General features: G+C 57.2%; 1 long non-coding RNA gene and 1 pseudogene across 1 annotated transcript; one reads left to right on the forward strand and one right to left on the reverse strand.

The window, feature by feature from the left end:
- The first annotated feature begins 4,822 nt into the window (after window positions 1-4,822).
- Window positions 4,823-6,423, forward strand: LOC147571073 (TAR DNA-binding protein 43 pseudogene; annotated as a pseudogene).
- Window positions 6,424-13,737: 7,314 nt separating this feature from the next.
- On the reverse strand, window positions 13,738-14,947 carry LOC147571074 (uncharacterized). Its single transcript, XR_015247727.1, has 2 exons — window positions 14,853-14,947; window positions 13,738-14,439 (listed from the first exon to the last, which is right to left on the reverse strand). It is a non-coding gene; the product is annotated as an uncharacterized LOC147571074 (long non-coding RNA).
- Window positions 14,948-15,049: the final 102 nt, after the last annotated feature.

Below are 15,049 nucleotides of genomic sequence, written 5' to 3' on the forward strand. Positions count from 1 at the left end.
CTCTGGCTCCGGTCAGGATCTCGCCGTTCGTGATTTCGAGCCCCGCATCAGACTCTGTGCGGACAGCTCAGAGCCTGGAGCCAGCTACAGATTATGGGTCTCCCTCCCCCCACCCCCTCTCAAAAGTAAATATTAAGAAACTTATAAAAATACAAAGAAACTATGGGTTCTTATTTCTAAAGAGGAGCTAATACAGGTGCAGCAAGTGTTTGTGAACTAGCTTTGACTCTGCCTCGTTCAGCAAGCAATCAGGTAACTAATAAGAGGTATTTCTACAGACAGAAAAGAAAACCACGGGTTAATGGTTAGAACAACTTATAAACCCAGTGTCTAAGTCCCAAGTGTGGTCAGTGAGAAGGTGTCTAGATGCCAGGCTCGAAGCATCCTCAGCTGGAGTGGGAGCAGGCAGGGGGCAATCTGACCGATTTTTCTGGCATGTAGTTCCAATGTCTCATTTTGGGGGATCCTGAGTGGCTCAGTGGGTTCAGGTTCAGTATTCAAGTCTGGATCTCCACTCAGGTCTCAATCCCAGGGTCGTGAGCTCAAGGCCCCAGTTGGGCTCCACACTGGGCGTGGTGAAGCCTACTTTAAAAACAACAAAAACACAACAGCAGCAAATGTCTCGTTCTGAATGGCCCATAGAGCAACAGGCACACAGATTCTCTACAACTGTGGCAATTTCTCTGAAGTTTATCTCCAGTTGTTCAGCTTTCCTTTGCAGGGCTTCAGGGAAAAGGGCCATTTGAGTTCTTCAGGATGGTAAGATAAGAGGATGGGAGAGGATTGGAAGCCTGAGTTTGAAGAGTCATAGTCAGATATTGGAGGAAATCAGGATTCAGGATCCAGCCCAGTTTTAAAGGCAAACAACAAACGGTCGAAGAAAATTAATTAACCAGAACTAGAATTTAACATCCACAAAAGAGCTATTGAAATATAATCTTTTTCTATCGAGACCCCTCCATTCCTGTCAAAGATAGCCCAATGAAAACTAATTTGTTTGAAAAATAAGTCCAGTGTTAACAGGCATGGCTTCAGTATTGACATAAGCACAGCAAGAATAGCGATTGACCATATAGTCTTTTGTGTTTTTTCTCTCTTCTTTTCCGCCTGCCTGCCTGCCTTCTTTTTAATTTTTTTTTTTTATGGAGTTCTTTTTTTCCTCTTAAGTTAATTCCTTTATTTTGAGAGGTGGGGGGAAAGGGAGAGGGGGAGAGGGGGAAAGGGAGAGGGGGAGAGGGGGAGAGGGGGAGAGGGGGAGAGGGGGAGAGGGGGAGAGGGGGAGAGGGGGAGAGGGGGAGAGGGGGAGAGGGGAGCTCTGCACTGTCAGTGCAGAACCCAGCTCAGGGCTCAAATCCATGAACCATGACCGTAGCTGAAATCAGACGCTTAACTGACTGAGCCACCCAGGCCCCCCACACACCAGAATTCTTTACACTGCCAAATGTACGAATGTATCTCATCACTTTCAGAAATACGTTGTGGTGTTCGGTTTTGTTTCTTTTTTTCTTTTTCTGTGCAATTTATAACAAGTCATGAAACGGGCGCCTGGGTGGCTTTGTCAGTTAAGCATCCAACTTCGGCTCAGGTCATGATGCCAGGGTTCGGTTCGTGAGTTTGAGCCATGCGTTGGGCTGTCTGTGCTGTCAGCACAGAGCCCGCTTCGGATCCTCTGCCCCTCCCACTGACTCATTCTGAGTGTGTGTGTGTGTGTGTGTGTGTGTGTGTGTGTGTGTGTGTGTCTGTCTGTCTCTCTCTCTCTCTCTCTCTCTCTCTCCCCTAAAAATAAAGAAATAGGCTGGAAAACAAATCTTCAAGGAAAAAAAAAACAACAACAAACGATGAAACATGTTTACTAACAGACCCAAGTATCTGTACTGTTAAGGTTTTCCGAATAAAGCCAAAGACCACCCACACACACCCACACACCCACACACCCACACACACACAGCAAAACAAAAAACGAAAAAACAAAACAAAAAAAAACAAAAAGAAAACGCCGTAGGTTTAGTAATTCACAATTTAGTATTTTATCTTCTGTGGAAAAGACTCAGATGTCCGAAGAATTGAACCTAATTTACCACTTAACTTAGCAAAGCTTTGAAGTTCCAGGTCACGAAAGATTTGGGAAGCCATTTTAAAAGTTTACAAATAGGGACTCCTGGGCGGCTCAGTCAGTTAAGCGTCCGACTTCGGCTCAGGTCACAATCTCACAGTTCGTGAGTTCGAGCTCCGCGTGGGGCTCTGTGCTGACCTCTCAGAGCCTGGAGCCTGCTTCGGATTCTGTGTCTCCCTCTGTCTCTGCCCCTCCCTCGCTGACATTCATTCTCATTCTCATTCTCTCTCTCTCTCTCTCTCTCTCTCTCTCTCTCTCTCTCTCTCTCAAAAGTAAATGGTACAAGGAAAAAATTTAAAGGTTTACGAGTAAACATTTTTGTGTATTTAACCTATCTCCTGTCAACATTCACCCACGAACACTGTATGCGAGAGACAAAATCGACCATCGTTTGAAGTACTTTTTGCTGACAAACTGCAATGGGTACCCGTTAAGTCATAAATTGAAGTCACATGAAAGCTGATTAGGCCCCTGCCTCGGGCCTGAACCCTAGAGTGCGTGTCTGAGTGGAACAAGGAAGGGCGTAAGTGTTTGTAAAGTTTTTTTGATTTTGTTTTCGATACCTGTTGTAAAACGAGGGAGAAAACGGGTTATGTTGTTTGTAAAGGTCACAGAGCTGTATATTTTGAGGACCACAGTTACAGGGTCAGTATTGGGACGGAAGCAAGGCCATGACCGGAGCTGCCCACCCCAAAGCCTTGTCATGCAGAGAGCACCAAATTCAAGCCATTTTACAACCACCACCACAAAGAATAAAACCTAGCAATCGGCATTGTATTTGATATCGGCGGCTCCGAAAATCTGTCCATTTTAAGTAAGCAATCAACCTTCCATGGCCTTTAGTATCCAAGACGTCACACCCGTGTCCGCTAAAAAGTCAAACGATCTGTTTCCCCACCATCAGGCTCACACGGGAGGCCCCACCACCGGGGATGGCCTAGGAGATCACTGGAGCCACACCAACTGATGCAGAAACAGGGGGAGGGGGAGGCGGAGGCGGAGGCGGCCAGGGAGCCGCGGGCCAGGCCCCAGGCAGATTTAAAGTTTTGGACTCACCTTTTTGTGTGTCTTTTATCTTTTTCTTTTGCGCCTCCAACTCCGCGTCCGCGTCCACCTCCTACTTCTTCTTCCATCTCTGTCTCCTGTCTTTCCGTCCTGCAAAAGTGGCTTTGTCTCTGGTTGCTTTTCAGCCCCCTGTGGAAGAGGTGAAGGAGGAGCAGGCCGTGGGGTGGGCACCCATCTTGGCGCTTGTGCTCGGGGAGGAGGAGGGGTGGGTTTAGGATCACTGGCATCTGTGTGCCTTCCTCCTCTTCCTCATTCTTCTGACTATTGGGAAAGGGGGTGTGGGTGTGGGTGTAGCGGGGAGGGCAGGTGTGTTCAATTTTTATCTCTCCTCTCTCTGGGCCATCCATTGTGTCCCTTCCCGTGAGGCAACTTTCTTATGGAGTAACATAAAACTCTGAATGTAGAGAATTTCACACACACACACACCCACACCCACCCACCCCGTTCACGTGAATGTGAAACACATTTGGGTTTGTTCTGATCCTCCCGAGTGTTAGAATGCCCAATGTTTACAAGAGCTTGCCTTGAAACACAGTAACGGAGCTTCTTTACAAATTGGTGTTAGCAATAGCATCCAGAGGTAGAGAAAACATCTCACATGGATAACACCTGTGGCCATAGATCCACAAACAAGATGCAAACCAATATCAGCCTTTGTTTCACTCCTACTTGTGGAGAGGACACGAAAGACCCAATGGTCAAATCTCCCCCTTTTGTAAAAACAAATGCAATCGCACGAGAGCATTACCGCGGATGGATCCCATCGCGCAGGTGTTTTCCATTTCCAATGAGAACACAGCCAATTTGGCGCAAAGAAGCCAAAAAAAAAAAAGCTGCAGCAACCCACAAACCAAATGTGGCCCGGGATATCTCCGTGAGCGTCCGTTCCTCCCCAAAAGTCGGGGCTTCGCTGATGGAACCAAAGGGCTTGCTAGTTTCTGGCCGCGTCGTCTCACGGCCAGCTTTCTCTAAGGGAGCACACAAGAAAACTCATTCAGACACCTCCAAAGAACCCCATCTGGGCCATCAGGGACTCAGGTGACCCTTCCACGTTCCCACGTAAGTAAGCACTTGCAAGTATAGGCTCCATATGTCCTATACGTGTAGCCTGCCCAAGTTTCCTTTTGGGGATGGGTGGTTGCTTTCTCCACACTTAGAGCAAGGTTATTAAATGGTGGCGGTCACGGTGGTGTTTTTTTTTTCCTCTTCCGTAAAGAGTTACAAGGCGGCCATTTCGCGGGAGCGAAGCAGTAGCTGGGCTGCTCCTGGATCCCTCGCTGCTTCGGGTTCCCTGTCAGGCTTCCTAGCAGCGGCCTAGCGGAGAAATAAGAGCAGGTGTCTGAATGTACTCGGGTGACCAAAGATGAGAATGACGAGCCCATCGAAATGCCATCGGAAGGGGCGCCTGGGTGGCGCAGTCGGTTAAGCGTCCGACTTCAGCCAGGTCACGATCTCGCGGTCCGTGAGTTCGAGCCCCGCGTCGGGCTCTGGGCTGATGGCTCAGAGCCTGGAGCCTGTTTCCGATTCTGTGTCTCCCTCTCTCTCTGCCCCTCCCCTGTTCATGCTCTGTGTCTCTCTGTCCCAAAAATAAATAAACGTTGAAAAAAAAAATTAAAAAAAAAATTATATATATATAAAAAAGAAATGCCATCGGAAGACGATGGGACAGTGCTGCTGTCCACAGTGACAGCCCAGTTTGTCGGCAGCACGTGGACTGCACTACCGGAATCCAGCGTCTCAGTGTATGAGAGGTGTCCGGCTGGTCAAAGACATTCTGCACATCCCTGATGCTGGCTGGGGAAATCCGGTAGCGGATAGTCGTCAACTTATCCCAAAGATAGCCACAGAAAAAGGGACGAGACAGATACCTGCTTCTTCAGCAGTGAAAGTGAAGAGAGCCATCCAGAAAACGTCCGATTTAAGAGTGTTGGGTCTCCCGTGGAAAACAACCGAACAGGATCTGAAAGAATATTTTGGTAGCTTTGGAGAGGTTCTTCTGGTTCAGGACAGGAAAGATATTCACACTAGTCCTTCAAAGGGCTTTGGCCGTGTTCGTTTTACGTAATAGGAAACCGAGGTGAAAGCCATGCGATCGATCGAGGAACGATGGTGTGACTGCAAACTTCCTGAATCTCATCGAAGCCCAGATGAGCTTTTGAGAAGCAGGAAGGCGTTTGTCGGGTGCCTTACAGAGGGACGTGACTGCCTATAAGCTGCAGCAGTTCTTTTGCCAGGACTGAGAAGCGGTAGACAGCTTCATTCCCAAACGGTTCCCGGACTTTCCCTTTGTTACGTTTGCAGATGATCAGGTAGCCCTCGCCCTCGCCCTCGCCCTCTCTGATATTATTATTGAATTTATTTTTTCAATGTACCCCCAAGGTAGTTAGCCTATAGGGCAACAGTGGTTTGAGGAGGAGAGTCCTTCATACCCCTCACCCTTTCAGCCCCCGCCCCGGCACAACCCCCTCCAGGAACCCTCTGTTTGTTCCCCTTAGGGAAGAGCCTCTTACGTTTTTGTCCCCCTTCCTGTTTGTATGTTATTTTTCCTTCCCTTCTTCCCTTCCCTTCCCGAGTTCCTCTGTTTGGGAAGTGAAGGTCCTCACACGGGTGAGGTCCTGTGATACATGTGTTTCTCTGAGGGACAAATGTCACTTTGCATGACACCCTCCAGTTCCATCCAGGTACTTGCAAATGGCAAGACTTCATTCCCTCTGGTGGCCGCGCACTGCTCTGTTGTTACATGGATACCGCCTCTTCTGTATCCATTCATCCGTCGATGGACATTTGGCCCCTTCCCATACTTTGCCTACCGTGGATAGTGCTGCTATGCACCCTGAGGTGCGTGTGCCCCTTGGAAACAGCAGACCTGTATCCTTTGGCTAAGTACTTCGTCGTGAAAGTGCTGGGTCGTAGGGTACTTCTATGTGTCATGTGTTGAGGAACCTCCTCGGGTCCCTGGTTCTGGAAAGAACTCCGATAGTGGTTCTAAATCAGGTGCGGCCATCGGTTGGGGACCCGCATCAAATGCGGAGTCAGGCAGCGGTTTTCCTGGAGGCTTTGGCTCAAGCACAGATTCTAAATCTTCCAGCTGGGGAATTTAGACAGTGGGGTAGGTATAGACTGGTAGGAATTCAAATTTTTCTAAACACATGGTAAGTGTATTTCTTTTTTCTTCTCTTCTCTTCTCTTCTCTTCTCTCTTTCTTTCCTTTCTTTTTTTTTTTAAACATTTATTTATTTTTGAGAGACCGAGAGAGACAGAGTGGGAAGGGGAAGGAGCAGAGAGAGAGGGAGACACAGAATCCGAAGCAGGCTCCAGGCTGTCCGCACAGAGCCCGGTGCAGGGCTCGAACCCACAAAACGTAAGATCATGACCTGAGCCACAGTCACACACTTAACTGACGGAGCCAACCAAGCACCCCACACATGGTTAAGTGTATTATAAAACCCATCCGTACTGAGAGTTTTCAGAATCAGTACGTTCAGCGTGGAGTATATTCACCACTATTTTTGACATTTTTCTTTAGAAAGAGAGGCAAAGCTAAAGGAATTTTAGAAGTTTTGTTACATCAAGGGTCGAAATATCAGGTGTTTGAAAGCGAACCAACTGCCTGATTGGTTCTCGTTCTCTCTCTCTCTCTCTCTCTCTCTCTCTCTCTCTCTCACACACACACACACACACACACACACACACACACACACACACACACACAGGCTACAATGGACATCAAAGGATTTCTCCTGTAATATTGTATCCCTGGACTCGTCAAGTGAATTCTTTGTGCGTGTTCACTATGGAAACCATTCATTATAGGTACACTCTTTTTTCCTTGTTTTAATTGGAACCCCACCACATTAATTCCCCACCCCCAGGAAAACCTCCTTTTTGGAGATCTGGTGTCACAGTGTTTGGTCTTTTTGCTTTCGTTTGTAGTTTGTGACACTTGTACCCCTTCCTATGCAGAAGTACAGTATGAAGCCTTCATTGAATCTGTGCCGTTGATCTCATTTCAAATGTTTACGGGAGAAGCACTTCATTGAAAGCAGTGCTGTAAATATTCTGCCATAGGAAGGAATATTTCCGTCTACGTGCTTTCTCACTCTTGAATTCGTCTTCACACCATACAGGCTGTGACTTTGACCTTGGGTGTCCCATTTATATCCACTACTCTTTATTTCGCGGAGTCGTATCCATGCTATGAATGCAAGGGTGTGCTATGCAACCAGAAGGCTGTTTGAACTTCTGAAACCTTGTGTTTTCTGATCCTCGTGTTCGAACGACAGTGGTGCCAAAGTACGAAAGGCTAGTGTGAGTGAGAAAAGGAGAGAGTGCGTGCAGAGACTCAGTGGCGGTGGCACACGATGGATAGATTTTTTTTAACCTGGCAAGATGCATCTCTCAGTCCCTTGGCCTCGGTGCAAGAGCGTGCCGAGAGCAACGATAGCAAATGACGTGCGAATGTTTTCTGCATCCAAAGGACATCCACACCCATTGGAAGACGTTGGAAGACGTAAAGAGAGTTTTGTTCTCAGAGAACCCCATTAGTTGGATGTGTGAGGTACTTGTATTTCCCCTGCCCTTCCGTCAGCTGCTGTGAACGCCGTATGGTGTGTGTTCTGTTCTGTTCCCGATCTGTTAAGTGTGGTCCCGTGAACACGGACTGAGCTTGTGGTGTGCTTCACGGGAGTACTCGGAAGCAGAGCTCATCAGTGAGCTCGGGGGGTCACCACGAAGGGTGGAAGTTCTAATGTCTGTCAGGTAGCCATAAGAATGTGGTCTAATGCAGTTCTGTGTCCCGTGCTTGGATGGTCTTTATAAGAGTTGTCAGTGTTGGGAATTCTTAAATAGAATGGATGGAGGAGGAGGAGGAGGAGGAGGAGGAGGAGGAGGAGGAGGAGGAGTTGTTGTTGTTGTTGTTGTTGTTGTTGTTGTTGTTGTTACGAGGTATAATGACGAAAGACACGGCAGAAAATTTTTACAGGGTTTATTTTCTGTTTTCAGTATGTGCAAAGCTGTATGACTTTAATCTTTGGGGATCCAGGGAGGTTTTCTTCCATTTTCTCATCGTATGTTTGGAAGGCTCCTTTTTAATTCTCAGCTGACTGACTGACTGATGGATTGGTTTTGTTTTTATGTCCTCTTCACACCCAACATAAGGCCCGAACTCACAGCCCGGCAATGAAGAGTCACCCGCTCCCCTGACCTAGCTGAGGGAGCCAGCCAGCCAAGTCACCCCTTTGATCCATTTTTGTTGTTGTTTATTTAAACGAAGCGGACATGCAACGTGTGCTCAGGGCAGAAACAGAGCACACGCTTTGGGGTTTGACAGGGTCATTTGGAGCTTGGTAAATGTTAAAGCCTAGCTTCCCTGGGTGCCCAGGAGCAGGGTCCACAGCCGTTAAAAGTTGACAATTTCCTTTATCGATAGCCATCGACAGATGATTTATTGAAAACACTAATCTATGGCAAAGATCGTTCTTTGGTCTGTGATCGGGATATAAGAAGAACCAGATGGCTACAGCTCCCACATCACAGACTTCATGTTTTAGTTGGACTTAGAGGCAGGGAGGGAGGCAGGCAGGCAGGCCGGCCGGCAGGGAGGGAGGCAGGCAGGCCAGGAGGGAGGCAGGCCGGCCGGCCGGCAGGGAGGCAGGCAGGCCGGGAAGGAGGCAGGCAGGCCGGGAGGGAGGCAGGCAGGCAGGCAGGCCGGCCGGCCGGCCGGGCGGGAGGGAGGGAGGCAGGCCGGCCGGCAGGGAGGCAGGCAGGCCGGCCGGCAGGGAGGCAGGCAGGCCGGGAGGGAGGGAGGCAGGCAGGCCGGGAGGGAGGGAGGCAGGCCGGGAGGGAGGCAGGCCGGCCGGGAGGGAGGGAGGGAGGCAGGCCGGCAGGGAGGGAGGCAGGCCAGCCGGCAGGGAGGCAGGCCGGCCGGCAGGGAGGGAGGGAGGCAGGCCGGGAGGCAGGGAGGGAGGCAGGCCGGCCGGGAGGGAGGGAGGGAGGGAGGGAGGGAGGCCGGCAGGCAGGCCGGCAGGCAGGCCGGCAGGGAGGCAGGCAGGCCGGCCGGGAGGGAGGGAGGCAGGCCGGGAGGCAGGGAGGGAGGCAGGCAGGCAGGGAGGCCGGCCGGCCGGCAGGGAGGGAGGCAGGCAGGCCGGCCGGCAGGGAGGGAGGCAGGCCGGCAGGGAGGCAGGCAGGCCGGCCGGGAGGGAGGGAGGCAGGCCGGGAGGCAGGGAGGGAGGCAGGCCGGCAGGGAGGCAGGCAGGCCGGCCGGCAGGGAGGGAGGCAGGCAGGCCGGCCAGCAGGGAGGGAGGCAGGCAGGCCGGCCGGCAGGGAGGGAGGCAGGCCGGCAGGGAGGCAGGCAGGCCGGCCGGCAGGGAGGGAGGCAGGCCGGCAGGGAGGCAGGCAGGCCGGCCGGCAGGGAGGGAGGCAGGCCGGCCGGCAGGGAGGGAGGCAGGCCGGCAGGGAGGGAGGCAGGCCGGCCGGCAGGGAGGCAGGCAGGCCGGCCAGGAGGGAGGGAGGCAGGCCGGCCAGCAGGCCGGCAGGCAGGCCGGCAGGGAGGCAGGCAGGCAGGCCGGCCGGGAGGGAGGGAGGGAGGCAGGCCGGCAGGGAGGGAGGCAGGCCGGCCGGCAGGGAGGCAGGCAGGCCGGCTGGCAGGGAGGGAGGCAGGCAGGCCGGCAGGCAGACCGGCCGGGAGGGAGGGAGGGAGGCAGGCCGGCAGGCAGGCCGGGAGGGAGGCAGGCAGGCCGGCCGGCAGGGAGGCAGGCAGGCCGGCTGGCAGGGAGGGAGGCAGGCAGGCCGGCAGGCAGACCGGCCGGGAGGGAGGGAGGGAGGCAGGCCGGCAGGCAGGCCGGGAGGGAGGCAGGCAGGCCGGCCGGCAGGGAGGGAGGCAGGCAGGCAGGCCGGGAGGCAGGGAGGCAGGCAGGCAGGCAGGCCGGCAGGCAGGCAGGGAGGCAGGCAGGCAGGCAGGCAGGCCGGGAGGCAGGGAGGCAGGCAGGCCGGCAGGCAGGCAGGGAGGCAGGCAGGCAGGCCGGCCGGCAGGGAGGGAGGGAGGCAGGCCGGCCGGCAGGGAGGCAGGCAGGCCGGCCGGCAGGGAGGGAGGGAGGCAGGCCGGGAGGCAGGGAGGGAGGGAGGCAGGCAGGCCGGCCGGCAGGGAGGCAGGCAGGCCGGCCGGCAGGGAGGGAGGCAGGCCGGCCGGCAGGGAGGGAGGCAGGCCGGCCGGCAAGCCGGGAGGGAGGGAGGGAGGGAGGCAGGCCGGCAGGCAGGCCGGGAGGGAGGCAGGCCGGAAGGGAGGGAGGCAGGCCGGCAGGCAGGCCGGGAGGGAGGCCGGCAGGCAGGCCGGGAGGCAGGGAGAGAGGCAGGCCGGCAGGCAGGCAGGCCGGGAGGGAGGGAGGGAGGGAGGGAGGGAGGGAGGGAGGGAGGCCGGCAGGCAGGCCGGGAGGGAGGCAGGCCGGCCGGCAGGGAGGCAGGCAGGCCGGCAGGCAGGCAGGGAGGCAGGCAGGCAGGCCTGCCGGCAGGGAGGCAGGCAGGCCGGCCGGCCGGCAGGGAGGGAGGCAGGCCGGCAGGGAGGCAGGCAGGCAGGCCGGGAGGCAGGGAGGCAGGCAGGCCGGCAGGCAGGCAGGGAGGCAGGCAGGCAGGCCGGCCGGCAGGGAGGGAGGGAGGCAGGCCGGCCGGCAGGGAGGCAGGCAGGCCGGCCGGCAGGGAGGGAGGGAGGCAGGCCGGGAGGCAGGGAGGGAGGGAGGCAGGCAGGCCGGCCGGCAGGGAGGCAGGCAGGCCGGCCGGCAGGGAGGGAGGCAGGCCGGCCGGCAGGGAGGGAGGCAGGCCGGCCGGCAAGCCGGGAGGGAGGGAGGGAGGGAGGCAGGCCGGCAGGCAGGCCGGGAGGGAGGCAGGCCGGAAGGGAGGGAGGCAGGCCGGCAGGCAGGCCGGGAGGGAGGCCGGCAGGCAGGCCGGGAGGCAGGGAGAGAGGCAGGCCGGCAGGCAGGCAGGCCGGGAGGGAGGGAGGGAGGGAGGGAGGGAGGGAGGGAGGGAGGCCGGCAGGCAGGCCGGGAGGGAGGCAGGCCGGCCGGCAGGGAGGCAGGCAGGCCGGCAGGCAGGCAGGGAGGCAGGCAGGCAGGCCTGCCGGCAGGGAGGCAGGCAGGCCGGCCGGCCGGCAGGGAGGGAGGCAGGCCGGCAGGGAGGCAGGCAGGCAGGCCGGGAGGCAGGGAGGCAGGCAGGCCGGCAGGCAGGCAGGGAGGCAGGCAGGCAGGCCGGCCGGCAGGGAGGGAGGGAGGCAGGCCGGCCGGCAGGGAGGCAGGCAGGCCGGCCGGCAGGGAGGGAGGGAGGCAGGCCGGGAGGCAGGGAGGGAGGGAGGCAGGCAGGCCGGCCGGCAGGGAGGCAGGCAGGCCGGCCGGCAGGGAGGGAGGCAGGCCGGCCGGCAGGGAGGGAGGCAGGCCGGCCGGCAAGCCGGGAGGGAGGGAGGGAGGGAGGCAGGCCGGCAGGCAGGCCGGGAGGGAGGCAGGCCGGAAGGGAGGGAGGCAGGCCGGCAGGCAGGCCGGGAGGGAGGCCGGCAGGCAGGCCGGGAGGCAGGGAGAGAGGCAGGCCGGCAGGCAGGCAGGCCGGGAGGGAGGGAGGGAGGGAGGGAGGGAGGGAGGGAGGGAGGCCGGCAGGCAGGCCGGGAGGGAGGCAGGCCGGCCGGCAGGGAGGCAGGCAGGCCGGCAGGCAGGCAGGGAGGCAGGCAGGCAGGCCTGCCGGCAGGGAGGCAGGCAGGCCGGCCGGCCGGCAGGGAGGGAGGCAGGCCGGCAGGGAGGCAGGCAGGCAGGCCGGCAGGGAGGCAGGCAGGCCGGCCGGCCGGCAGGGAGGGAGGCAGGCCGGCAGGGAGGCAGGCAGGCCGGCCGGCAAGCCGGGAGGGAGGGAGGGAGGCAGGCCGGCAGGCAGGCCGGAAGGGAGGGAGGCAGGCCGGCAGGCAGGCCGGGAGGGAGGCCGGCAGGCAGGCCGGGAGGCAGGGAGAGAGGCAGGCCGGCAGGCAGGCCGGGAGGGAGGGAGGGAGGGAGGGAGGGAGGGAGGGAGGGAGGGAGGGAGGGAGGGAGGCAGGCCGGCAGGCAGGCCGGGAGGGAGGCAGGCCGGCCGGCAGGCAGGCAGGCCTGCCGGCAGGGAGGCAGGCAGGCCGGCCGGCCGGCAGGGAGGGAGGCAGGCCGGCAGGGAGGCAGGCAGGCCGGCCGGCAGGGAGGGAGGGAGGCAGGCCGGCCGGCAGGGAGGCAAAGAAAGAAAACGTGGCATCAGGATGCCTGGTGGGCACAGGTGGTGGATCGTGCAACTGTATGTCGTGGGTTGCGAGTTCGAGTCCCACGCTGGATGTCGCGCTTAGTTATAATAAAATCTTTGAAAACCCATCCACAAATACAGGAATACACAAAACATGGCATCAAAGGGGAGTAAGTGATTGATCGATGGGGGGTGGGGATGAAACGGGAATATGTGTCTAACCCGCAACATATTCTTTATCGGCGCTGCTTTCACTATTTTGCCCCGATGACTCTTTCCACAAGCGGCGGTCCCACCTGAGCGGGCTCCCTGCATCTTAAGACGTTATGTAGCGAGAGGAAAGGCGTGAGAGGCACAAGTTTGGCGGAATCCATACAAATATAGAGACAATCATCGTTTCTGAGACCAGTAGCCAAAGCTCTGCCTCCGTTTAGGACCCAATGTCGTACTGAATCTCTTTAAAAAGAAATAAATACATAAAAACCAGGTAGGGTCGTTGGCTCGGATAAGGGAGGAAGCTGAAATGCAATCCTGGAGAACAACATAGGGGGTAAGAAGTTGCAAGCCAGAGCGATCTCACCACCCGTAGCCTTTGAAATGATGATTTGGTGTCTTCGGATACAAGAGAGCTCACCCTACGTAGAAGGTTTCCCACCCACCGGTCGTCATGAAGTATCAGAACAGCGCAAGCGGATTCCCGTGCTACGAAAACCTCTCTGCCAACATAATCTGTAACAGCCGCATGGTCTCGTATCGTGTGAGTGTAGCGTCATTAATCGCACCACTCTGCCGTCGTTTGACCTTCCAGCGGATCGCAATTTTCGTTTCTTTTGGCGTGCGTGTGGGTATGCGTATCAGGCTATGGAAAACGATCTAGCCACGTTCGGTCCTCTTTTTCTCATTTCTCATAGATGAGTGATGGCGTCAAAGGATACACCTCAGGAAACCCCAGATGGAAGAGAGGCAAAGGGAAGGGGATTCAGAGTGCTTCTGTGTCCCGTGCCGCCCCCCCCAACACAGCAGTCTCTCCTCCCCCCCCCCCCCCCCCCCCGCCGTTCCAGGTGTTGGAACAACCCGGAAGTGCCTGAATTAGGGGAGTTCTTTGACGGGGGGGGGGGGGGGGGTGTTGGGGAGCACCAGTGCTTGGAAACATTGCTAGGGCTAGCAAGGCTGTTGAGAAACCTCGAGTCAGTGTCGAAGGTACTTGGGGGGGGGGGGGAGGAAGAGGGGGGCGTGGGGTTTCTTTCTCTTTGAGGCGATGGAAATAGTTTGGAATGAACAGTGATGGTCCCATAGCTTTGTGAGTAGTAGACTAAGAGAGCCCGCTGAAGTGTACACACACATATACATTTATTTACTTATTACGTATGCATTCATTCCAGTTGAGTGAGTGAGTGGGAGAGAGGGGGTAGGGAGGGAGAGAATGGATCACCAAGCAGGCTCCAAGGTGTCAGCACAGAGCCAGATGTGGGGGCTGAAATTCAAGAACCCCGAGATCATGACCTGAGGCAAGACTCGGACGCCTTACCGAGTGAGGCACCCAGGTGCCCTTACAAGGATGGGAATTTTGGCACGCGAGTTGTGTTTCCAGTGTTCATAGGTGAGGCAACACATAGAATAGTAAATGTAGGCAGGCAGGCAGGCAGTCGACGTTTTCTTTTTCTTTCCCTTCTGGGCTTCAGAGGGGGATGGCGAGTGTGAGGGAGGGAGTTCATGACACCGGGCGTAGGTGTTCTTGTGAGCTGAGCGGCTTGGGAAGTTCCCCGAACTACATGACCCCACAGGAGAACAGGAATTCCTTCTCGACAGCAAGAGAGTGGGCGACTAGCACCGCCTGAGTGTGGCAGAGCCTCAACTCTAAGTCGGGGTGGGGGAGCACTTCTGCCTTCCCCTCTGGGTTCCAGGAAGGAGGGAAGCTGTCCTTCCGGTCCTGACCCTCCCTGTCTGTCCGGGGGCCCCTCAGCCGCAGAGGTGGTGTTTTGAGTTGTCCCTCTGTGGTCGTCTTTTAACACCAAATACTTCTGTTGAAGGTGCTCGGAGAATTAACACAGGTTGATATTTCCAAAATGATCTTGAGATCCTATCCTCTGCCCCTCTGCCCCTCCGCCCCTCCCGTGCGCGCGTGAAAACACCCACCCACCCTCCACCCCCCCCCGCCCCCGCACACCCACCCACCCCGCCCCCGCACACCCACCCACCCCGCCCCCGCACACCCCCCACCCCGCCCCCGCACACCCCCCACCCCCGCACACCCAGCCACCCCGCCCCCGCACACCCCCCCGCCCACGCACACCCCCCCACCCACCCGCCCCCGCACACCCACCCCCCCCTTCCCATTCCTTCTAACTACAACTGTTCCCATTTCCATCCATGTACTCCCAAACAGCTTCCTCAAGCCCCACCGCCCACCCCGTCGACCTCTTTGGGTAGTATAAAAGCGACCAACAGGCAGGGGGCGTCCGGGCACCACGATGGTGGAGTGAGGGAGTCCGTGTGTGACGACCACGGGCCGATCGCAGCAGAGCGGCCGGGACGCAGCACCTGCCTCGCCGGCGCACGGCCTCATCCCCAGCCACCTGGGTCAGTAGCGTTTCCCGGCTGGGGTGGGGGGAGGGGGACACGGAACGGAGGGCGCACCAAGAG

This window comes from Puma concolor, unplaced genomic scaffold, assembly GCF_028749965.1.
Source record: "Puma concolor isolate L17-30 unplaced genomic scaffold, mPumCon1.1.hap2 unalloc_scaffold_65, whole genome shotgun sequence".
NCBI classification, from domain to species: Eukaryota; Metazoa; Chordata; class Mammalia; order Carnivora; family Felidae; genus Puma; species Puma concolor.